We start from the raw sequence: 25550 nt of genomic DNA, 5'->3' as shown, positions 1-25550 counted from the left end.
CTCAAAACACACACACACACACACACACACACACACACACACACACACACTAACGTTTATAATATGAATGGATTGTGCAACTAGTCTTAATTTATCTGGATGTCGCTAAAAACTTCAAAGTTGCTTTATAATTGCAAATACATTTCGTTTTAGTGATATTAAACATCATCAGTGGTTTGTAATGAAACATATTTACATTTCAGCTTATTTTCTATGCCTAAAAACAGTTCGTTGGGAAAGATATCTCGGTGTGATTCACACACACACACACACACACACACACACACACACACACACAGTATTTACTTGCACTTGGTTTCACAGTAAACGAACACTCGAGTGTTGTGTGTGTGTGTGTGTGTGTGTGTGTGTGTGTATGTGTGTGTCCGAGATACAGTGTTCCTGTAAAGCTTCCATCTGCTAATAAGTTTGCAGTGGCTCAAAAACTGTTTAATTGTACAATAACCCATGGCGAAGTAAAAGAAAAAAAAAAGATTGGTTACAAATTATATCTACATAAATCGCCAATTAAGTGGGTATAATGAATCACACCTCAATATTTTTTGAACGAACCCTTTTAAGATGCAGAGAACAAACCAAATCGTAGTAATGTTTCATTACAGACCCCTGTTTATGTTATTATATTAGTAAAACGAAACGTGTTTGGTGAAAAAAAAATCCGCATATTCTGTTAGTTGCACACACATATTTAAAATATCTTCAATGATTCTAAAACTAGTTTCAACCTTAAGGTCGTCCTTATAAAGAGCTTGGATACAATACACAACAAGAGCATGCTATTTTCACTAAAAGAAAGGATATAGCGCCATATGACAATCAGTTAAAACCATTAAGCTCATTTTAATTTTTAACTGGGAAATACCACGTGTCAGAAATGTTAAAATATAGTCCATTATTATTTATCACTGTCCGTACATGCCATTTGAACCATTTGTGTTGATCTTATGGTGAACTAGTTTCATCTCTAGCTGTAGTCCCTTATTATTCCTATCACGTTGCGCGGGATTTGTCGAGCGGTCTTGCCGCTGCAGTATTGGATTGTGCGGATGGTCACGGCGGAGGTTCGAGTCCTCCCTCAGACATGGATAATTTAGATTAAGTAGTGTGCAAGCTTAGGGACTGATGACCATAGCAGTTAAGTCTCATAAGATTTTCACATACATTTCAACATTTGTTCTTATCAGGAGTGTCCAACCGGCGGCCCATGGGGAGCAAGCGGCTCAATGAAAGTATCGCTCGCAACGTTTACATGTGATACACCTTCTGAAAGACGAAAACCGAATTTCGAAAACCATTTTTCGTTTTCGTGTTTACATGTTAAGGTCTGAACCGGATTTGCTAGCCCAGTGTAATATGCCGCCTGGAAAACAGCTGTTCAAATGGTTCAAATGGCTCTGAGCACTATGGGACTTAACTTCTGAGGTCATCAGTCCCCTAGAACTTAGAACTACTTAAACGTAACCAACCTAAGGATATCACACACATCCATACCCGAGGCAGGATCCGAGCCTGCTACCGTAGCGGTCGCGCGGCTCCAGACTGAAGCGCCTACAACCGCTTTGCCACTCCGGCCGGCTAAACAGCTGTTATAGTTTTTGATTTTGCCAGCACAATCGCTATTTCTCTTCAGTTAGAGAGATGTAAATCGCTTCAGTCTAATATTTCTAGTTATCTTTTGCGGTACAAAAAGGCACTCCGTTCATATTAGCGGAAAACTTTCAGAAACAAGAAGAAACCACGCACATTTCAAAACCGCATGCGTTTACATGAGAGAGAAAATTGATTGTGGAATTAGAAAACCGGCACCATACTCTGTTCATCATTGGATAAACCTGATGTAAACATTACGCCATGTATTCTTGCGCGTTTGCTTGGATCTCATTGGATTTCGTTTCACGTAGAGCGGAAGCCAAACTGTGACCAGAACAGTCAAGTACGATTATAAGGATACTTTCATGCTGTGTTACACGCACACAGACTGAGAGATAATGAGGGACCACAGCTTTACCGGCGCATTAAACTTGGACAGCACTGGCCAGCCAGCGGTCCAGCTAACCTGCAATGGTGTGGGCAGTTGCAGTTCAGAAGTAAAAAGAGACGAGCAAAGAAACAATGTAGCTTCGAATGTCAATTTTTAATAAGAATGAAATAACATTCGGTAATACTCCAGTACTACCGCGCGCTTCTTAGGTGACCGGACGGAAAGCATAAAATGCTTTACAAACAAGAGTGATAAAAATTCCTTACTTAAACACAGGGCAATTTCCCTGTGCGAGCTGTGTGTGGTGCAAAAGCGTACTGCTGGGATTATGCAAATAAAAACTGCCACGTTTTTTGTCTAGTGTACTCGAGTTACTATTTCCTTAAGAGCCCCACACACGAGCATCGGATCGCAACAATGCAAAATTGTTACGAATTCAAAAAGAGATGTAAGGCTATTACCTATTGTTAGGAATTCAAAAACGGATATAAGGCTACATTCTAAAAACAATCAGTTGGTAAGTTTAATTAATGTATTTGCGTGCATCCCGTCGTTAGTAACTGTTCACTGGCTAGATAAATCTCACCAACGTCTGAAGGGAAAACACACATGGCATTCATGTTGTACGGAGATAAACCTTGGCACGCACTGTTCTAACATCACCACACATGTAATAACATGACAGACGAAAGTATATATTCGAACGTCACAAAATACACAGCAAAAGAGCAAAGGTAAGCATAATATTAACGTACCTTAGTGCTGTGGGCAGACATTATGTATGCCCTATTAAAGATCATAAAGGACTGTAAAGATAAACATTTCTTATTAGAGATTTGAGGTAAAACTAATGTAGACACAGTTAGCCGCCATTAAATGTGGCTAACATGAAATTTTAATTGTGGTTAATACTATATCTAACAATACACTGATAATTTTGCTCACAACTCTAAAGGGGATGAAGAATTCGCGGAACTGTCGAGTGTTCCTGGGCGCGCAGACTTTCAAAATTTGTAATTACTCTTTGCCGTGTGCGAGAAAACTGGAATATTTGCTGATGCTTACGATGAACAATCTTTGGTATCAGCGATGCACTTAACGGAACCGGCTTCCACGTTTGCTAAAAAGATAACATAATATTGTATAGAGGGTAAGAAGTATTCACACTGTGACGAGGTTAGCAGTTAAGGAATTAGACTGCTAGTGAGTAAAAAGTTACGACTACTTCTTTGGTTTTTGTCCGCTACAAGAAGCGCGATAAATCGTTTCTTACTGCTTGGTCGTCCATTATTCATGAACAATGTGGCAACCCGGCAACGGGGGCAGACGCCCAATAGGTCTTCGTTATTACTGGAAACTAAGCCTCCAGTAATATGTACTCTCGTATACTCTAATGTATACTAATGCATATTAGTATCATTAGATTACTGACTTCAACAGAATCGGCTATATCCGCGCGCAGGTGAAGAAGGAGGGGTAATTATTTTTGAATAAAATTGAGGACAAAGTTACTTTTTCTTTACCTGCAGGTGAATGTGAGGAATGGATTTTCTTCGTACAGTACCGCCAACATACCTGGGCTTCTTGTTTCTATTTTTCTGATGGCAATGCACGCATTAAGCTTGCTTTTTCGTCAAGGAGCTGTCGGCAATGTCCGGAATGGAGTAGGAAGTGCTCCTTCTTTCATTTTAGCAAAATGAAACATAAGACAGCAAGACGAAACGAAACACAAATCGTCAATGAGTACTGTATAGTTTGATCTCTAAGAGCGGCAACAACGGATAGCAACTTCCGGAGCCAAACACCAGCGACTCTACGTACCGTACAAGAACTGCCACTTCTGATGACTGAAAACTTGGGAGCTGCGATAAAAAGAACAAGTGTACTTAAAATGCTTGTTAATGAGGCAGCGGTATACTAAAGGTCCAAGTATTCCAAGGTACTTCTATCCACCTTCGAGTGTTTAAAACCAAAATAAATATAAAAAATGGCGACGTTGAGTGGAATAGCGCCAGTATGGAAGTGTAGCAATCATATTACTATAAATATGACTCGCAAAGCGTTCAGAACAATCATGTGAATGGACTTTTCTTCCTTTTCCTGATGGAACAACATATTTATGAATTCATCTATAAAAGTGTGTATATTCTGTTACACTGAAGAGCCAAAGAAACTGGTGCCCCTGCCTAATATCGTGTAGACCCCCGCGAGCACGCAGAAGTGCCGCAACACGATGAAGCATGGACTAGACTAAAGTCGAATTAACACCATGAATCCTGGAGGCCTCTCCATAAATCCGTAATAGGACGACTGAGCGGAGATCTATTGTGAACAGCACGTTGCAAGGCATCCCAGATATGCTAAATAATGTTCATGTATTGGGGGTTTGGTGGCCAGCGGAAGTGTTTAAACTCAGAAGAGTGTTCCTGGAGCCACTGTAGCAATTCTGGATGTTTGAGTGTTGCATTGTCCTGCTGGAATTGCGCCAGTCCGTCGGAATGCACGATGGATATGAATGGATACAGTGATTACACAGAATGTTAACGTATGTGTCATGTGTCACCTGTCAGAGTTGTATCTATACGTATAAGGGGTCCCATATCACTACAACTACACTCGCCCCATACCATTACAGAGTCACCATCAGCTTGAACAGTCCCCTACTGACATCCAAGGTTCATGGATTCATGAGATTGTCTCCATACCCGTACACGTCCATCCACACAATACAACTTGAAAAGAGGCTCGTCCGACCAGGCATCATGCTTCCAGTCATTAACAGTCCAATGTCGCTGTTGGCGGGCCCAGGGTAGGTGTAAAGCTTTCTATGGTGTAGTCATCAAAGGTGCACGAGTGGGCCTTCCGCTCCGAAGGCCCATATCGATGATGTTTCATTGAATGGTTCGCATGCTGACACTTGCTGATGGCCCACTGAACTCTGCAACAATTAGTGGAAGGGTTGCACTTCTATCATGTTGAACGATTCTCTTCAGTCGTCGTTGCTCCCGTTCTTGCAGAGTCTTTTACCTCTCGCAGCGATGACCGAGATTTGATGTTTTGCTGGATTCCTGATATTCACGGTACACTCGTGTAATGGTTGTACGGGAAAATCCCCACTTCATCACTACCTCGCAGATGCTGTGTCCCATCGCTCTTGCGCCGACTATAACATCACGTTCAAACTCACTTAAATCTTGATAACCTGCCATAGTAGCAGCAGTAACCGATGTAATAACTTCATAAACAACTCGTGGAACGACCTCAAACAAATTTGGTACACATACCAGTTACAATCTGGAAAGGAATATTGTTGGAGTAAGAATCACCAGCCTTCCATTGGGGTGAGTGTGATAGCGTGGAGAGAGAAGAGGCAAGGGGAAGACGGACAGACAGGGAGGGGAAAGAAAGAGATGGCCACATATAGGCGGAAGAGGAAATGGACAGAGAGAGGGGAACGGAGTAATGGACTGAGATAGGAAAGAGGAGGAGACGGACAGAGTAAGGAAAGAAGAGGAGATGGACAGAGAAGCGAGAGATGGGTAAAGGAGAGGAGCAGGAGCACATGGATGGGCAGAAGGGGAGGAGGAAACATAGAATGAAAAGAGGAACAGATGGACAGTGACAGGGAGAGGGGGAGATGGGTAGAGAGAGAGGAGATGAACAGAGAAAGGAAAGAGAAGCAGGTGGGCAAATAAAGAGAAAAGTGGAAATGGAATTAGAGGGGGAAGGATGAGATGGGCAGACAGAGAAGGAGCAGAGTGACAGAAGGGGAAGAAGGAGATAAACAGACAGGGGCAGAAGGACAGAGAGAAGGTGAAGGAGGAGATGGGTAGAGAAAAGGGGAAGTATGTATACCGGGTGACCAAAAAGTCAGTATAAATTTGAAAACTTAATAAACCACGGAATAATGTAGACAGAGAGGTAAAAATTGACACACATGCTTGGAATGACATGGGACTTTTATCAGAACAAAAAAAAAAAAAAAAGTTCACAAAATGTCCGACATATGGGCGTCGTTAACGTTGATGATATCTAATGAAAAATGGTAACTACAGACCATCCAGCTGAAAGCTGTATGGGTGTTCAAAGAATGGCTCTGAGCACTATGGGTGGTCATCAGTCCCCTAGAACTACTTAAACCTAACTAACTTAAGGACATCACACACATCCATGCCCGAGGCAGGATTCGAACCTGCGACCGTAGCAGTCACACGGTTCGGGACTGAGCGCCTAGAACTGCACGGCCACCGCGGCCGGCTGTGTGTGTGTGTGTGTGTGTGTGTGTGTGTGTGTGTGTGTGTGTGTGTGTGTGTGTGTGTTAGTATAAAGGCACGTTTATACTAAAAATGGTTCAAATGGCTCTGAGCACTATGGGACTCAGCTGCTGTGGTCATTAGTCCCCTAGAACTTAGAACTACTTAAACGTAACTAACCTAAGGACATCACACACATCCATGCCCGAGGCAGGATTCAAACCTGCGACCGTAGCAGTCGCACGGTTCCGGACTGCGCGCCTAGAACCGCGAGACCACCGCGGCCGGCCACGTTTATACTAATTTCCTCCAACGTACACGTATCATCAAATCTTGCACTTAACCTATTCCTGATGTCAGCTTTCAGCTGGATGGTCTGTAGTTACCATTTTTTCATTAGATATCATCAACGTTATAACAAATAACGCGCGCGCAGATCACTTTGTCAGAAATACTAGTTAGCAAATAATTGCCAGTACTTGTTATTTTAGTTGCTACTTGCGATCACAGTATTAACATCAACGGCGACAAATCGCAGAAGTCGCAGGAACCGCATTTTAACGTTGGTAGACAGCGAAGGAATACAAGTTGTGAATCCGTGAACCTGGATTTTAAACTGTGACAAACCGCAACTAACAATGGACGGCCACGACTCTCGGATCACGTATTTTCTTCAAACTTTGTATACTTTTAGTAGTCAATTAGGTTAACGTAATGTGCAAGCATTAAGGCGTCTTAGCTAGACGATTTTTGCAAGTCGTAAGAGAAGTTTCACTCGTCACTGATGTAGACCGGTGCGCTGCAACACTGGAGACCAGATAGCAGCGTCCATGTGGTGAGCGTTGAAGCTGCGCAGTCGGTGAATCGCTGGATCGATTCCTGCTCGTTTTTTTTTTAAATTATGTTTTTTCGACATTAGTCATATTATTTCATACATATTACATTTGAAGAGCAATATGACGAAAAGACACGTGTTTTTGTATAATCTTTTATCTAATTTTCTATTTTATTTTTCTATTAACTACAGTTTATCTTTGAAACAAATATTATGCGACTTTTATTTCTATAGGCAAGTTAAAAAACTTACCAAGCGCTTTCAGACTTGTTCATATTTGATTGGCAGTGAACGAGAAACTGCTTGTCGTGAAAACGTAATTAAAATACACTCAATCGCACATCGGCAATTTTCGGCACCAAAGTCAAACATCAATAAATGAAGGTGTAAATAACTTTATTCAGTAATATAATGAATAACAATATGTAAGACGAATCGTAGGGTGTGCTATCGACATTACAAAATGATATTTTTCACACAGACGCGGGCCGGACGGGGTGACGGAGAGGTTCTAGGCGCCACAGTCTGGAACCGCGCGACCGCTACGGTCGCAGGTTCGAATTCTGCCTCGGGCATGGTTGTGCGTGATGTCGTTAGGTTAGTTAGGTGTAAGTAGTTCTAAGTTCTAGGGGACTGATGATCTCAGAAGTTAAGTTCCATAGTGCTCAGAGCCATTTGAACCAATTGACCACCTTTATTTAAATTTTCCTTAGTTCCCCTATCTTCCTTCTGGTAAATATTGAAATGGTCATTTGAACACAGACAAGAAAACATAAATTAAAACAACACCTACTACATCGAATGAATGCAGTTCTCCCGGATGAGCAAGGAATCTTCACCGTTTCCGAGGAAAAACAAAGCTCGTTGATATTTTGAAAAAAAAAAAGAGACTTTTTCTTCCGACAATTTGGATGCAATCCATGCGTAATGCAACATTTTCGTAAATATCGGTATCGAAAATTGGCGATGTAAGACTGAATGTATTTCAATTGCATCTTCACGACAGTCAATTTCTCATTCGTTGTCAATCAAGTATGAACAATTCCGAAGCCGCTTGACTAGTTTTTGACTTGCCTATAGAAAAAAGTTTTTGACTTGCGTATAAAAGTCGGGTAATATTTCTTGTAATGGTAAACATTAGTAAACAGCAAAATAACATTGGAATTTCAATAAAGTTCATGCAAATTACAACCTCAGTTGTCTGTTCATCATATTACCTTTCAAATATAATATACACGAAATAATATGGCTAGGGTTAAAAATAAAATTAAAAGAAACATGAGGATGACTCGATCCATCGATCCACCGATCCAGAGCTTGAACGCTGTCTTTATGAGTACCGCTAGCTTGGGTTCAAGGTCGCAGCATAACGGTACATCACGGACGCGTAAGAATTTCCTCGGGATTTCCTCTAACTCTGCTAAGCGTTACACCTTACTACATGCACATTGTTGTTGTTGTTGTGGTCTTCTGTCCAGAGACTGGTTTGATGTAGCTCTCCATGCTACTCTGTCCTGTGCAAGCTTCTTCATCTCCCAGTACCTACTGCAACCTACATCCTTCTGAATCTGTTTAGTGTATTCATCTCTTGGTCTCCCTCTACGATTTTTACCCTCCACGCTGCCCTCCAATACTAACTTGGTGATTCCTTGATGCCTCAGAATATGCCCCTCCAACCGATCCCTTCTTCTAGTCAAGTTGTGCCATAAATTTCTCTTCTCCCCAATCCTATTCAATACCTCCTCATTAGTTATGTGATCTACCCACCTCATCTTCAGTATTCTTCTGTAGCACCACATTTCGAAAGCTTCTGTTCTCTTCTTGTCCAAACTATTTATCGTCCATGTTTCACTTCCATATATGGCTACATTCCACACAAATACTTTCAGAAACGACTTCCTGACACTTAAATCTATACTCGATGTTAACAAATTTCTCTTCTTCAGAAACGCTTTCCTTGCCATTGCCAGTCTACATTTTATATCCTCTCTACTTCGACCATCATAAGTTATTTTGCTCCCCAAATAGCAAAAATCCTTTACTACTTTAAGTGTCTCATTTCCTAATCTAACTCCCTCAGCATCACCCGAATTAATTCGACTACATTCCATTATCCTCGTTTTGCTTTTGTTGATGTTCATCTTATACCCTCCTTTCAAGACACTATCAAATCCATTCAACTGCTCTTCCAAGTCCTTTGGTGTCTTTGACAGAATTACAATGTCATCGGCGAACCTTAAAAGTTTTAATTTCTTCTCCATGGATCTTAATATCTACTCTGAATTTTTCTTTTGTTTCCTTTACTGCTTGCTCAATATACAGATTGAATAACATCGGGGTGAGGCTACAACCCTGTCTCACTCCCTTCCAACCACTGCTTCCCTTTCATGCCCCTCGACTCTTGTAACTGCCATCTGATTTCTGTACAAATTGTAAATAGCCTTTCGCTCCCTGTATTTTACCCCTGGCACCTTCAAAATTTGAAAGAAGCTATTCCAGTCAACATTGTCAAAAGCTTTCTCTAAGTCTACAAATGCTAGAAATGTAGGTTTGCCTTTTCTTAATCTAGCTTCTAAGATAAGCCGTAGGGTCACTATTGCCTCACGTGTTCTGATATTTCTACGGAATCCTAACTGATCTTCCCCGAGGTCGGCTTCTACCAGTTGTTCCATTCGTCTGTAAAGAATTCGCGTTAGTATTTTGCAGCCGTGATTTATTAATGGCGGGCCGAGGTGGCCGAGCGGTTCTAGGCGGTTCAGTCCGGAACCGGCGCGATCGCTACGATCGCAGGTTCGAATCTTGCCTCGGGCATAGATGTGTGTGCTGTTCTTAGGTTAGTTAGGTTTAAGTAGTTCTAAGTCTAGGGGACTGATGACCTCAGTGCTCAGAGCCCATAGTGCTCAGAGCCATTTGAACCACTTTTTAATCATAAATATGATCCGTGTGCTTTGCTGACAATATACAGCGTGAACCAGGACTCCACCACCAAACTTTCGGAGCTGATAGTACAGATTACAAAATAAAAAAAAAAGTCTAGTAAATATGGGCTCTACGAGTCAAATGAGTACTTTAAGAGCTAAGAGTATTAGTTCAGTGGAAGATATGTGTTTCCAAATAGCGAAGATGAGCAAGTGTTCTCAATGTATCCACTTTTGAGTCCATGTTCAGTCGACGCCTTTTTCTTTTTTTGGGCCTCATTACCTCCTCTCAAAATAAAGATAAGTAAGCTGCTTTCAACAGAAGAGGTGTTTCACAGTAACGAAGATGAATAAGTGGTGTCCATTTCGTGACCGATCGGAACTTACTTTCTTGGTCAGCCGTTGTGGCCGAGGGGTTCTAGGCACTTCAGTCTGGAACCGCGCGACCGCTGCGGTCGCAGGTTCGAATCCTGCTGCGGGTTTGGATGTGTGTGATGTCTTTAGGTTAGTTAGGTTTAAGTAGTTCTAAGTTCTAGGGGACTCAGATGTTAAGTCCCATAGTGCTCAGAGCCATTTGGACCATTTGAACTTATTAATGCACATTACGTTGTACTAATGGACTACTAGTACTGAAAGTGAACAAAGTTTGAAGTAAATCCGTGATCCGAACGTCGTGGCCTCTCCATGAAAGAATCGCAAATAGCATTCACAGAAACCATTGATATCGTAAAGTCACAGTTACGTCCATCCCTAAAACGTAGTACACACACAGTCTTTTGGACGCTGTTACGGCGGTTGGAGAGCACATTCGGCTGCTTTGCGGCGCTGGTAACCTCGCTAGCCAGCCGCTCACTCGCTGGAAGCCTCTCTGGTGCCGGTGGTCGAAGAGAAGCTGTATTTGACCTGCCACTCGCTGCCGCCAGCCCTGCAATTGGGTGGACAAACGCTCGAGGGCAGAGGTCACCGTAGCCAGCAGCGCCGCTGCCATGACGGCCCCTTCCGCTTCGCCGAACCACAGTCTAACGTAACAGTCGCGAAACTTCACCTCGATTTTGTTGCCTACCGCACCAGCAGCGCCCCAAGCGGCCAGTAACAAACTATGAGTTCGGCGCGATCGTGAAAGCGAGTAGTGGTTGTTTATTTTGATTTCTACAATGGTTTTTACAAGCGGGAGCGTTTGTAGCGTAATAAATTGCAGTAACAGTAGGACGATGACACCCCAGCTGTCTTAGTAGGTTTCCTAAGAATCCTGAGAGGAATATATCATCATGTTACTAAACTGTATCGTCAGTATTCACTTGCAATCTACATGTGTATTAATGATTAAAGTTTCATTTTAGGAGCAGAAAATGGCTAGTTAATAGCAGACGAGAAGACCTTACGAAAAAAGACCCAGTTTACCTGTATAATAATATTAGGTTTTGTTCGCTACATTTCGAACAAAACCAGTTCATGAACGCAGACCATAATAAACTCGAGTGGAATGCAGTACCCACTCTGACATCCCAAATAAGCCACCTCAACTGACGATGAAGAGGAAACTGCCACAAATGTTCGACAATCCATCTAAAGCTGTAAAACAGTTCTATGACACAGAAGCAGCCAGTTCAGCTCTCCGTGTATCAGTGCCAGATACGTGTGAATCGTCAACACAGACCTGCTTTGACGATGATGTGGTTAGATTGAGTGCAGTTATTCGTGTCCTATAAAAGCGTAATGTTTGGTATGTATTTCATTCACTTCTGTAGTTAGTCAATTTTCCTTGATTCCTTCGTGTGATGACATTATTTTGTTAGCAGATTGTTTGAAAATTATTCAAATATTTGGTTTCGCGTAAAATTTAATCATCCCATTACAATGTTTTCAACATAATTCACCCACTATTTGGCAGTTGCTTGTCTCACTTCAATATAAAAATGAAGGTAGTACTTGTGGCAACAGGCGACAATGACAAACACAGTGGGCCTACCGACCGATAAAACCGAGCGAGGTGGCGCAGTGGTTAGCACACTGGACTCGCATTCGGGAGGACGACGGTTCAACCCCGTCTCCGGCCATCCTGATTTAGGTTTTACGTGGTTTCCCTAAATCGCTTCAGGCAAATGCCGGGATGGTTCCTTTGAAAGGGCACGGCCGATTTCCTTCCCCATCCTTCCCTCACCCGAGCTTGCGCTCCGTCTCTAATGACCTCGTTGTCGACGGGGCGTTAAACACTAATTTCCTCCTCCTCCGAACGATAAATGAACTATCGATCGCTTTTGCATGTAGCGGTACATGTCTGTGCTTCTTACGTGTGAATCTAAGTGTTTCTTCACGGACGTGTTGTAGCTTGCCACTCCATTCATGGTTTTTGTCCGTACTTGCGCTTATTTTAAAATCATTTTTAGAAACATATATGCCTTCTGATACTACACAAACCCTTGGAGGCAAGAAAATAACTCAAATATTTCGTAAGTTACGTAGGAAATGGATGTAAAACAAACATTATGCTTACGACGCGTCTGATGTTCACTTTACTCGCCGCTTGGAGCGCTAGTGTCGTTCCATCGGTCAAACGGTAACAACTTTTACAGCAGTGAGAGTCGCTACCGGTATGTTAGACTGGCCGAACCGTACCCCCACACAGCCTTGTCGCTCCGAACAAGTGCGAGGCACGCAGATGGGAAGACAAGGTCTGCTGAAGATGTCTTCGGCATTAAAACGCGATTGCATTGCACAGGACTCTTAACTGTTGTGCCGCGTTGGTGCTTCTCCCAGGAGAAGCCTCTTCCAAGCATTTTCATCGCCATAATTTTAAGTAAATGTAAGTGGTAGCGTAATCGTAGTCACTAAGAAGAGGTACCTTGGGGACTGGTTCTTTTCCACTTCCTACTTACTGCTTCTATAAGATACCTCATATCGGTTAATGACGATGGCCAACGTTGCAAAACTATAATCATCCGGCCCAGACGCGGCTCGTAATTAAAGGCGCTGAGGCAGAGCCGCCCCAAAATATATATATTTAAAAGAATTTCTCAATAACATGTTACAGAATTTACGTTATCTGAATGCATTTCACATATTTCCCACGCGGAATTGAATAATGATGGTCGACGTTTTTGGAACTGTTGTAATGTGATGTCACGCGATGTTTTTCGAGCCGGTAGTAGCTAGTCTTAAGGCTGCGCCTTGAAATACCGCTTGGTTCTACGTAGCTGAGATTTGAGGGCGTGGTTTTCTCGAAGTACTGCTGTTATGGGCGTCCTGTAGGCTCTGGTGTTGCAGTCTACGGGTGTCCTACCAACCTGCACATAATTTTCACGTTCCACTGCACATCAAAAGGGAATTAACAGAGTCGCTAAATCTTCATTGGCGCATCCCTGTCTCTGTGCATCATTACGGTTTTATGCGTCTTTAATCGATGTTTAGTGTAATTGTTCTTATAGTGTTTTAGACGCGTGTTTTGGTTTCTGCCGTTGGCTATTCTGGCCACCGCTGGAGTAAGAGTGCAAATGTCGCGCCAGAGTGCACTGGAGTACGGTAACATACGTATTACCACCTAGCGAACGTTTCAGGAATGAAGAGGGAAAGAGCGCGCGAAATATACCCCTTGCGCGATATATGTCGCGTTACTTTAGTTTCCTCGTCTGCTGACTGCAGGCAACGTGCTTTTTTTACTAAGTTAAACTTTCTTGAGTAACAGTCTACCACGTGCTCGAAAACAACACTATGAATTCAGTGTGCAGTTTATGAGGTAAAATTTTGGAACATACGGTTAGGATAAAAGATGAAGGAACTTGGTGCGCCCAGATTCGATGTAAGTATTAACCAAGAACAAAACCAGTGTAAATCCAGAGAGGGGTATACACACTAATTTAACAGAGCAATGTGCAATGGAGATGAGTGGATGTGTGCGCTACATCACTTAAAATGCTTATTTTTGTAATACACAAGTATAAATACGACAAATTTTCATGGCGAATGCTCAGGTTGCTCATGTCAGCCAATCACAGCAAAAGAACCGTGACATCATGGAAATATAACTGTTTCATCACCTTCCTTCTCTGAACACCTTACAGGAAAAAACAGCGACACTTTCTGCAGGACCCGACAATGATTTTGCAGCATGCTCGGCTGAATACGGCCCTAGTTGTGACAGATTTGTCCGATCGATGGAAGTGGGAAGTGCTGCACCACTCACCGCTCTCCCTGGACGTAAGCCCTTGTGACAACAATTTAATTCCTAAGATGAGGGAAGCACTTCGTGCCATTCGCTTCAGAACTGTTAGAGATTCGTCTGGCAACAGACCGCTTCACATGAACCATCATCGACGCAACTAGCATTGCTAAGGCTATCCTGCTACAGGGTGGCGTACGATAAGTCACCCGATTGAAGTTTTCAAATGGTTCAAATGGCTCTGAGCACAATGGGACTGAACTTCTGAGGTCATCAGTCCCTTAGAACTACTTAAACCTAACTGACCTAAGGACAGCACACACATCCATGCCCGAGGCAGGATTCGAACCTGCGACCGTAGCGGTAGCGCGGTTCCTGACTGTAGCGCCTAGAGCCGCTTGGCCACTCCGGCCGGCGATTGAAGTTTGATCCTACAAATTGTGCGCTCAACTTCGCGTAGTTCGCCGAAATTACGCCTGATGTCGTTGCGAGTTCATCGCTTCCGTTGTGAGTCCTTAATTTCAGTTTGCCGCGATGGCGGACAAAGGACGATTGGCCGTCGCACAAAAGACGAAGATTGTATTGCTGTTCGCGGCGACGAACGGCATTACATTGAAACAGAGAAGGTATCGTGCTCATTTCGGCACACGGTGGGTTCACAGCCCACAGACAATACGCAGATTACATAAGAAATTTGAAGGTGCTGGATCTGTTTTGGAGTGTCAGCGGCCACATGCACGTACCGTTGAAGTTCGCCGCAAAATATTGTAGCAGTTCGAGTGGCTTTCACTCGAAGTCCAAGTAAATCACCAAGAAGATCCAGTGCAGTATTGGGAATTTCACGCCGATCTGCACAAAGAACTGTTAAATCCGACCTTCGCTTGTATCCATAGAGATGACTGTGGCGCATAAGCTTACTGCGAGAGATAAGGAGCGGAGACTGCAGTTTGCAAGGTGGGCAATCGAGCAGGACCAAGAGGCAGTGCTACACAACACATGATATTCTGACGAAGCTTATTTTCGTTGTGAACAAGCAGAGCGTTCGATTCTGGGCACATGAACCTGCGCGAATAATCTACAGGAAATACATCTACGGGGAGCAAGTGTGCGTGTGGGTCGCGATGTCAAGCCCGGAATGATCGGTCCGTTCTTCTTCGATGCTACAGTGACCGGTGAAAGCTATTTACACATGCTGCGAAACCAGTTCTTCCCTCAACTCACGGCCTCATGTCTTCCATTTCAAACAGAGTAGTTCGTGCAGGATGGAGTACGCCCACATATTGCTATCGTTGTGCTTGATTTCCTACACGGAAAACTTGGCCTTAGTGTATTGTCAAACAGATTTCCAGTACGTTATGCAGAAGGAATGTGGCCGCCCCACAGCCCGGACATGAACCCACGTAACTTCTTCCTTTGGGGGTTCCTTTAAGAGAAGGTGTACCACAGAAAACTGGAAAATGCAGTGTAACTTAAGACCATCATTGTGGAGTTATGTCGCGTCATTCCAGAAGATTTGTGTGGGATAGTCGTCACAAATGCACGTGTACGACTTAAAGTTGTAAACCGAAATGGCAGTCATATTGAACATGCGATTCATTAGGTTGTATTTCCAAGCTGTATTCTTTACTTCTACATCAACAAATTACAAATCTTGTCAACAACAAATGTGTTATTCATGAAACAAATTAGGTGACTCATCGTGCGCCAGACTGTACTTCCACATCGCTGGCTACAGATTATACACAACGTTGGTGGCTACTCTGAAGGACAGTATTTTGTAGTAGTAGTAGTAGTAGTAGTAGTAGTAGTAGTAAATAAATAAAAAGTTGCCATTATTAAAGTTCCAACCCTCGTAGTATCTCTTATACTTTAGAAAGCATACTTTAAAATAATATTAATTAAAATACAGTTCATACTCGTGTGTCAGCATTATATAGTGCACATAATGTGCATAAGTAACGTTGTCGCACTAAGATCCCAGGGTTTTTATGCACGTAAACAGATGACATGAGCTGCACATAGCTTCTCCTCCCACTCTTAGCGCTACATGGGCGCTTTCTCCATATGTGACTTGTTGTTGTGTTGTGGTCTTCACTCCAGAGACTGGTTTGATGCAGCTCTCCGTCCTACTACATACCGTAAAGCTGAATGCCCTCGGGGAAAATGACGGCTGTAGTTTCACATTACTTTCAGCCGTTCGCAGTACCAGCACAGCAAGGCTGTTTCGGTCAGTGTTGCGAGGCCAGATCAGTCAATCATCCAGACTGTTACCCCTGCAACTACTGAAAAGATTGCTGCCCCTCTTCAGGAACCACACGGTTGTCTGGCCTCTCAACAGATACCCCTCCGTTGTGGTTGCACCTACAGTGCGGCTATGCCTATCGCTGAGGCACGCAAGCCTCCCCACCAACGGCAAGGTGCATGGTTCATGGGGAGAAGACATGTGACTTAAAAACATGAAAACAACTTCCCTTATATTCTAAAATGGAAAACTTTTTTGTTAAGTGAGAATGCATGACGATTTTTCGTATTAGGCCAGAGAAGGCAGCGTAAAAAATGGAAATGCAGGATTTAAACGTTAAAACAACTAGAATCAAGTGACACATCTGTATGCTAGAGGTACTTTACGTCGAGCATTACTGGCGCTCTTGCTCTTCTTTCGGCGAAAGAGCTGCAGCGAACGTCTCCAGGGGGAAGCAAGTTACTATTTGAGATTATTTTAACACACCAGCCTACGTGTTTAAATAGACATACGCCGATGACACATGACAAAGTTAAAGACTTCATTGGGTACTAATTTCCTGCCTAGACCCGGACGTAACCGAGCGTTCGCTATGTATTTTGGACAAGGCAACTAGCATGACGTCACAACTTCGTTGCGTGGCCCCTATTTCCCGTGGACCTCACTGTAGAATGTGCGTTGCGTACACGCACTCTGAAGGAACCCACAGCAGTTCCCTGCTGCCATACTGAGCATTTACTTCGGACTTTGTTTTCAGTATGCAGGTAGGTCGTGAGTTACAGAAAGCAAGTGGTTTTCTGCAATACTGGGCGCAAATTTCACAGGTTTTTGTGTGGACGCAAATTTCACTGCTTGAAGTTTTCATATATCGCGTTGTGGGCTCTCCAAACTTTACGGGCATCTAAAAAGGGATGAAAACGCGAACACTCCCCCCCCCCCCTCCCCCCTTCCCCTAGACCTGCTGCAAGAGCCGGGCCGTCGGTTAGCCGCTGCGGCCGCTGGATACCAGGCCAACTTTCATCTAAATCCGTAACAACATTTACAAAGCGCACAGGGAAGCCGGCGGGGATCGATTTCTTTTCGCTCCGAAAGTCTGGCCGAAGCGCCAGCCGTCCACAGCACACCACACGAACGCGGGGATCAAAGAGCGACACCTGAACACAGAGTACACCTGCTGCTACTTTCACATGCAACACTACCATCTCCCGTGCGGAGGACATAGAAGTAGGCACCCCTAGCGCTGGTTGCATTCGGGAGCACGACGGTTCAAACCCACGTCCGGCCATCCTGATTTAGGTTTTCAGTGATTTCCCTAAATCGCTTCTGGCAAATGCCGGGATGATTCCTTTGAAAGGCCACGGCCGACTTCCTTCCCTAATCCGATGGGACCGCTGACCTCGCTGTTTAGTTCCTCCCATAAATCAACCACCACCCTAGCGTTAAAAGGCAGCTGAAAGAGTTGAAATCAAGTGTCGCCAGATCCGCATATGGTCTTACAGAGCGTACTCTTCAGTACTTGGCTAGCATTTATCTTGTATCTCTCGCCCTGCGCAAAATCCTAAGTGACTGCAAAAAAATGGTAAAAGACCGCACCCGCAAATTTGAAAACCAATATACGTAACATCTGACTGCTATAGAATTCTTGAACATATCTATATAGACTGTAATAAAGTTGACAGGTAAAACTTTTATTCACACATCAACGCGGATTTAAAAGCATAGCTGTTGCGAAACTTGCCCTTTTCTCGCAAGATACCCTGCGAACCACAGTTGAAGGGAAACAGGTATATTCCATATTCATATATTTCTGGAAAGCGTCTGACAGATGGTACAGATGGCTCTGAGCACTATGGAACTTAACATCTTAGGTCATCAGCCCCTTAGACTTAAAACTACTTAAACTTAACTCACCTAAGGACACCACGCACATCCATGCCCGAGGCAGGATTCGAACCTGCGACCGTAGCAGTAGCGCGGTTCCGGACTGAAGCGCCTAGAACCACCATTTGATTTGACACATTGCCTCACTGCAGACTGTTAGTGAAGGTCCTAGAATACGTTGCACTTCCCAGATTCGACGACTTCTTATGCAATAGAACTTAGTACGTTGTCCTCGACGCCAGGTGTTCACCAGGTACATGAGTATCGTCAGGAGTGCCCCACGCAAGTGTGATAGGACAGCTGTTATTTTCTGTACACATAAACGAGCTGACGGAGAGAGTGAGCTGCAAACTGCGTCTGTGGTGTACGGGCAAGTGTCGTCTTTGAGTGGCTGTAGTACGACACAGGATGGCTTGGATACAATTTCTGTGTGATGTGATGAATACCTTCTGCGTCTAAATACAAATAAACGTGAGTTAATCCAGCTGAGAAGGTATCCTGTAAGGTTCGAACACAATACAAGTGATTTGCTGCTTGACACAAACACCTCGATTAAATACTTAGGGGTAGCGTTGCAAAGCGATACGAAATGCGACTATCACATGAAGTCGGACGTATCCGACAGAGTAGACATCACTCACGACAGAGCAGACATCACTCAAAGACGACTGCATACATTTTTGTAAGACCACGACGTCCCTATGACGTTTGTTTCAGTGCAGAAGCAGTAAAAATGCCATCATCGCCCAGACGCCCCGGCCGGAGAAGTTCGGCCGACGGGTTGCAAGTCTTATTTCAGGTGACGCCACATTGCGCGACTTGCGTATCGGTGATGATAAAATGATGACGAGGAAAACACAACACCCAGTCCACGAGAGGAGAAAATTTCCAACCCAGCCGGGAATCGAACCCGGGCTTGCTGCGAAACACGTTACCACGGACGTCGAAAGACACCCGTTTAAGTTCATCGTTGATCGATGAACTCAGTTTTTTTAATTACACAGGGCAGCTAACCCTCTGACGGAACACGCTGAGCTACCGTGCCGGCTGTACTCTCAGCTAAGCCGGCGGACGCTTATAGAGAAGAATCGTCCGAAGTGTTACAGATAACAACAATTTGCGAGTAGGAGATTAATGGACGAGGAACGCTGCAGGTGTGTTAAGTTGGAAATTAGATTCGGTCACGAACCGTGTCCGAATGGCCGAAGCGGTCAAAGGGAACCTCTCACGAGAAGAGGTAAATCAGGATTCGATTCCTGCTCCTGACCAAATTTTCAGCTTTCGCCCTGTGCGGATGGAACTATTTATTCCCACTCATTCTTTCCCCATTGTCTATACCATATAAATATGTGCACCAGCCACGTCAACCCAAGTGGCGCGGGCCCAACGAGATAAACGGGACCCGGCAACGAACTTGTGACGTCACACTAGTAGGCTTGTCCGCCACACTTCGAGAGCGCTCGCCCTCGTACACGGCCCACAGGAAATCAATATTTAATTGAAAAGGTATCTACTAAAGGTCTTCATTTTGTTGTGTGCAATCGGGGAATTGCATGCATTTAAAAACACAGTGAATAATTACTAAACTCGTCTGAAATAGTTACTCGCTCTTCGTCGGACACGGCTGCTGGCACTCGTAAGACCTGCTGTGTCACGTGATGTGATGTATGCGGCACTGTCTGTATTTCTCGTGGGTCTCTAAGTGGAGTCTGTCTCTCGTTTCGGTGAACGGAGCCTTTGCCACAAAAAGAGAGGTTGTATACAGCAGTTCACAATCTACCTAGCTGCGCATAATTTTGGGCTGTTCGCAAACACTACGATGCTGTAAAGTCAACAAATTTCTCAGCATTTACATCAGTATCTCTTTCCATTTAACAAAGAGGTGTTTTTCTTCCTGCATCACTACCACCAATTGCGCATGCGCCTTGTACACTACCAGCTCCACTTGTACTTGAGAGAGTTAATAGTTACACTACACTTCTGTCTGAGATTAATAACTCTAAGACATTTTGTCAAAATTATTGAATTACAAACAGTGAGCACTTGTATTGCAGTAATGTCGGAACTAATGCTGGAGTGTGTACAGCCTCTCGTTCAAAAAAGTTAGCGGTAGAAAATAAGTATGAAATTGCAATGAAATTAATACCCTTAGCTGCATACAGGCGTTGATATAAGTCAACGGGGACAGTTGAAAATGTGTGCCCCGACGGGGTCTCGAACCAGGGATCTCCTGCTTACACGGCAGACGCTCTATCCATCTTTTTTTATCTCATTTTATTCTATTTTGTTCATTGTATACGTTCGGGGCGGACGTCTCAAGACACCCGTTCAGGTTATTCGTTGATCCGCTTCCTCAGTTTTTTTATTACAGAGGGCAAGGTAACACTCTGACCGAACACGCTGAGCTACCGTGCCGGCTCCATCTGAGCCAGCGAGGACACTGAGAATAGTGTGACTGTAGGGACTTATCTCTGGCACGCCTCCCGTGAAACGCACATTCCCGCACTATATTCATAGTTCCCCTGCCCATTACACTCATTACTCGCGGCTTTACTGCCGATTCCCGTAAGAGCTCGGGAACTGTTTGTGCATCTGCGCAGAAGAAGATGCTCAAATGGCCGGTGAGCTATGTAAGTATCCTTTCACGCGAGCAACTTTCTCTGTCGACTACTCTTGCCAAGCGAGTTCACTGCAGCGCCCGAAGCGTTTTATTTGTGTACTATCTCGCCTGTCACGAGTTTGCACGGCAGCGCCAAAACTGCGTGTACGTGTGAGCTGTCTGCTGAGCATTTTGGAATTGAACGGTGCAAGTACAATTGTGAGAGACCACACTTTTTAAGAAAAAAAAATCAAAATATAGTAACAGAATGTAGGTAATAAAAACAGAGTTTATACAGGCTAAAGCAAATTTCACAGTCGCCATTCTTAATAAGTCTCCACGCTCTTGAGAAACGAAACAACAGGAAACGTGCCGCGCAAACACTTCAAAACATTCACATTTAAAGGCTCGACAAAATATACAGGTTATTTTTTTTAACTTTGAACAACTAAATATCACGAAAAATTTGTATCGTGCGATGTTCCATATGAAAAGTTGATATCTTCAAGGGGCATCTGTCAATGCTAAAACTGACCACCTTCTAACCTCTGCCCCCTTCCCTCATGGCAATGGGAACCCTCCCTGTATCATTGCAGATTCGGATTCTACGCCAGAAAATATCTACGGTTTAGGTAAAACTTTTTTTTCGTGATAGTTGGCACTGCAAATCGACAAAACCCAATTTTCTGTTTTTTTGTAATTAACAACCGACTCTTTTGATCCTACATCACATTTTCTATAAAAATGGAAACGTTCTAAATGACAGATATTTTTGTTAAAAGTTTAATTTGGTTCTGCAAATTTGATTGTACGGCAAAACTTCGACGATGCGTTTCAAGATATTTTGTCGTTCCAAGTTAAAACAAATACCTTTTATACTAACAGACACATCAACCACATTTTAAAAAGCTGTAAATTATGCCCTTTTAGGTTATTGCTAATGTCTTGTTTTATTCCTTAGTGTCAAATAATATCGAAAAATTACATTTCTCGTCAAACAGAAGTGACTTTTTCGTTGTCGAAACAATTTTCAATAATAAACATTTACCTTGTCACGTTCTTATTACGCATATGTTGGTGTTTCCTTAGCCCAGGTATTGTAAAACGTAAATACCTTCTTCCTTTCAGACATTTCATCTTTATTGTGGAAGAACACTAGTAGCAAAAATATCATACTCTCGTGTAGCCTTCGCAATACGTCACGAAAACAAAGCAAACAACGAAATGAAGAAGATACAAAAGCACAAAATCCACTGCGACGGCCGGAGTGAATTCGTCGAGAAAACGCTCACTTCCGTCCATTAGCAACGACGCTACAGTTACCCGTTTCCGCGCATGTGCAGTCTGCAGCATACGCAAGATTTTATAACTCCACACTAGGCACAGTCAATTATCCACTGACGTCACTGTCCCGTCTGCGACGTGATTGGCGGCTCATTTACAAGCAGGCACGTGACGCGTACCTGCGACGAACAGTCAAGTTTCAGCAGTAAGTCGCTTGTGTGAAACGGACTTGTCAGAAGACGCCATTGCAATAAATAATGTGTTCCGCCACCTTCTACCGCCGGGACTGGCTGACAGACACTGAACAAAAGCGACGTTCGCCACATGCCGTTGAAAGAACGGTCTATGCAAATGCAGCTGGCAGGGCGGAGGACGATTTCCTGCCGGATGCCAAGTCGTGATTCGATTACGACACACACACACACACACACACACACACACACACACACACACACACACACACACACACGCGAGAGTGGTTATTGCAGAAGGCGCAGTCATCTCCGCGAAGGGATGCCCACAAGGCGAAGCATCGATGTTGTGTGGACGTCCTCTCGGACGCAAACCCCTGCTCTAGTGAAGAGACAACCGCCTAGTGTTAACAACCGATTGGTCAGTCTATAGTTTTTTTTTCGTCAGTCTGTTTTTTTTTTCAGTCGAATGGAACAACCGTACGAAAATAGTCTCTGCGGCCATGTGAACTACACTCCTGGAAATGGAAAAAAGAACACATTGACACCGGTGTGTCAGACCCACCATACTTGCTCCGGACACTGCGAGAGGACTGTACAAGCAATGATCACACGCACGGCACAGCGGACACACCAGGAACCGCGGTGTTGGCCGTCGAATGGCGCTAGCTGCGCAGCATTTGTGCACCGCCGCCGTCAGTGTCAGCCAGTTTGCCGTGGCATACGGAGCTCCATCGCAGTCTTTAACACTGGTAGCATGCCACGACAGCGTGGACGTGAACCGTATGTGCAGTTGACGGACTTTGAGCGAGGGCGTATAGTGGGCATGCGAGAGGCCGGGTGGACGTACCGCCGAATTGCTCAACACGTGGGGCGTGAGGTCTCCACAGTACATCGATGTTCTCGCCAGTGGTCGGCGGAAGGTGCACGTGCCCGTCCACCTGGGACCGGACCGCAGCGACGCACGGATGCACGCCAAGACCGTAGGATCCTACGCAGTGCCGTAGGGGACCGCACCGCCACTTCCCAGCAAATTAGGGACACTGTTGCTCCTGGGGTATCGGCGAGGACCATTCGCAACCGTCTCCACGAAGCTGGGCTACGGTCCCGCACACCGTTAGGCTGTCTTCCGCTCACCCCCCAACATCGTGCAGCCCGCCTCCAGTGGTGTCGCGGCAGGCGTGAATGGAGGGACGAATGGAGACGTGTCGTCTTCAGCGATGAGAGTCGCTTCTGCCTTGGTGCCAATGATGGTCGTATGCGTGTTTGGCGCTGTGCAGGTGAGCGCCACAATCAGGACTGCATACGACCGAGGCACACAGGGCCAACACCCGGCATCATGGTGTGGGGAGCGATCTCCTACACTAGCCGTACACCTCTGGTGATCGTCGAGGGGACACTGAATAGTGCACGGCACATCCAAACCGTCATCGAACCCATCGTTCTACCATTCCTAGACCGGCAAGGGAACTTGCTGTTCCAACAGGACAATGCGCGTCCGCATGTATCCCGTGCCACCCAACGTGCTCTAGAAGGTGTAAGTCAACTACCCTGGCCAGCAAGATCTCCGGATCTGTCCCCCATTGAGCATGTTTGGGACTGGATGAAGCGTCGTCTCACGCGGTCTGCACGTCCAGCACGAACGCTGGTCCAACTGAGGCGCCAGGTGGAAATGGCATGGCAAGCCGTTCCACAGGACTACATCCAGCATCTCTACGATCGTCTCCATGGGAGAATAGCAGCCTGCATTGCTGCGAAAGGTGTATATACACTGTACTAGTGCCGACATTGTGCATGCTCTGTTGCCTGTGTCTATGTGCCTGTGGTTCTGTCAGTGTGATCATGTGATGTATCTGACCCCAGGAATGTGTCAATAAAGTTTCCCCTTCCTGGGACAATGAATTCACGGTGTTCTTATTTCAATTTCCAGGAGTGTACATGAATATTTTCACTTACTTTCCAAGTTTGAGTGGTTTGACTTGTCAGACAACCGACTAACAAAGCCTCTGACGGTCCTGGTCTGACTGATTTCATTTCATTTACATATTTTTTTCAGTCTTTCGATTCTAATTGAACCATGACTAGGGTTGCCAACATTTCAACTCTTTTTGGTGACAAATAACGTACCTTATTTCAAGAAGAAATGAATAAAAATTACAGGATGTTCGGGCTAATCATACGGCAACATAAAATATAAAAACGTGAAGTAATTGAGATATTTATTGATGGTAACTCGACTTTTTTTTTACACTCCTAACACAACCCGGCTTCGTGGCCGAGGTCGCAAAGCGCTCGACCCAGGGTAAGCCGGTTCGAATCCTGGTGGAGGAAAAAATTTTCACTTGCAGTACTTGGTTGGCAAGGAGAGGGGAGATGCGGGCATAAAGCTGATGACCAGCATACTTTGAGCCGTCAGTGTCCTGGTATGAGTACCAAACCTCTCCTCAATGTCCCATGACGTGAAGGCATGTGATCCGTCCGTTGGAGGGGGACGTTAAGTTTGGCGGCCACCTTGGAGTTATTCGCGAGTAGTAGGCTACGTGCCAGCACGTAATTTCACTCTCTCCCTTCTGTTATCATCATCATCATCATCATCATCATCATGACGTAACACAAACATTACAGTATAGACTACTCACACGAGGTACACTAAGTGGCCAAAAGTATCCGGACACCTGGCTGAAAATGACTTCCAAGTTCGTGGCGCTCTCCATCGTTAATGCTGGAATTTAATATGGTATTGATCCAGCTTCCACTCTCGCAGGCATACGTTCAATCAGAACTTCTGTACTGAGGAGAGGTATCTATGTCGGTCGGTGATGCCTGGCACGAAGTCGGCGCTCCAAAACATCCCAGACGTGGCCGTGGCCTATAGGATTCAGGTCAGGTCTCTGTGCAGGCCAGTCCATTACAGGGATGTTATTGTCGTGTAACCACTCCGCCACAGGCCGTGCATTATGAACAGATGCTCGATCGCGTTGAAAGATGCAGTCGCCATCCCTGAATTCCTCTTCCAACAGTGGGAAGCAAGAAGGTGCTCAAAACTTCAATGTAGGCCTCTACTGTGATAGTATCACGCAAAACAACAAAGGGTGCAAGCCCCCTTCATGAGAAACATAACCACACCATAACACCACCGCCTCCGAATTTTACTGTTGGCACTACACACGCTGGCAGATTTTACTGCCA

The 25550-nt window shown here is 44.6% G+C and overlaps 1 protein-coding gene across 6 annotated transcripts in view; it reads right to left on the bottom strand.

Annotated features, from left to right (window-relative positions):
* LOC126336349 (solute carrier organic anion transporter family member 5A1) overlaps positions 1-25550 on the bottom strand; it is a 397873-nt gene that overhangs the window by 66101 nt on the left and 306222 nt on the right. The window contains exons 1-2 of one of the 6 annotated variants that reach the window (XM_049999934.1): positions 2948-3044; positions 2758-2808 (exon numbers count right to left, since the gene is read on the bottom strand). The exons of 3 other annotated variants lie outside the window; for them this stretch is intronic. The gene's annotated coding sequence lies outside the window, so the exon portion shown is untranslated. Of the gene's footprint in view, positions 1-2757; positions 3085-25550 lie in introns of those variants that run through there. 2 more of the 6 variants (XM_049999933.1, XM_049999930.1) reach the window with 2 other exon arrangements.

The sequence above is a fragment of the Schistocerca gregaria genome, chromosome 2 (genome assembly GCF_023897955.1).
Source record: "Schistocerca gregaria isolate iqSchGreg1 chromosome 2, iqSchGreg1.2, whole genome shotgun sequence".
Classification (NCBI taxonomy): domain Eukaryota; kingdom Metazoa; phylum Arthropoda; class Insecta; order Orthoptera; family Acrididae; genus Schistocerca; species Schistocerca gregaria.
Note: the sequence above shows the minus strand (reverse complement) of the source record. Positions and strands in the feature narration are given on the sequence as shown.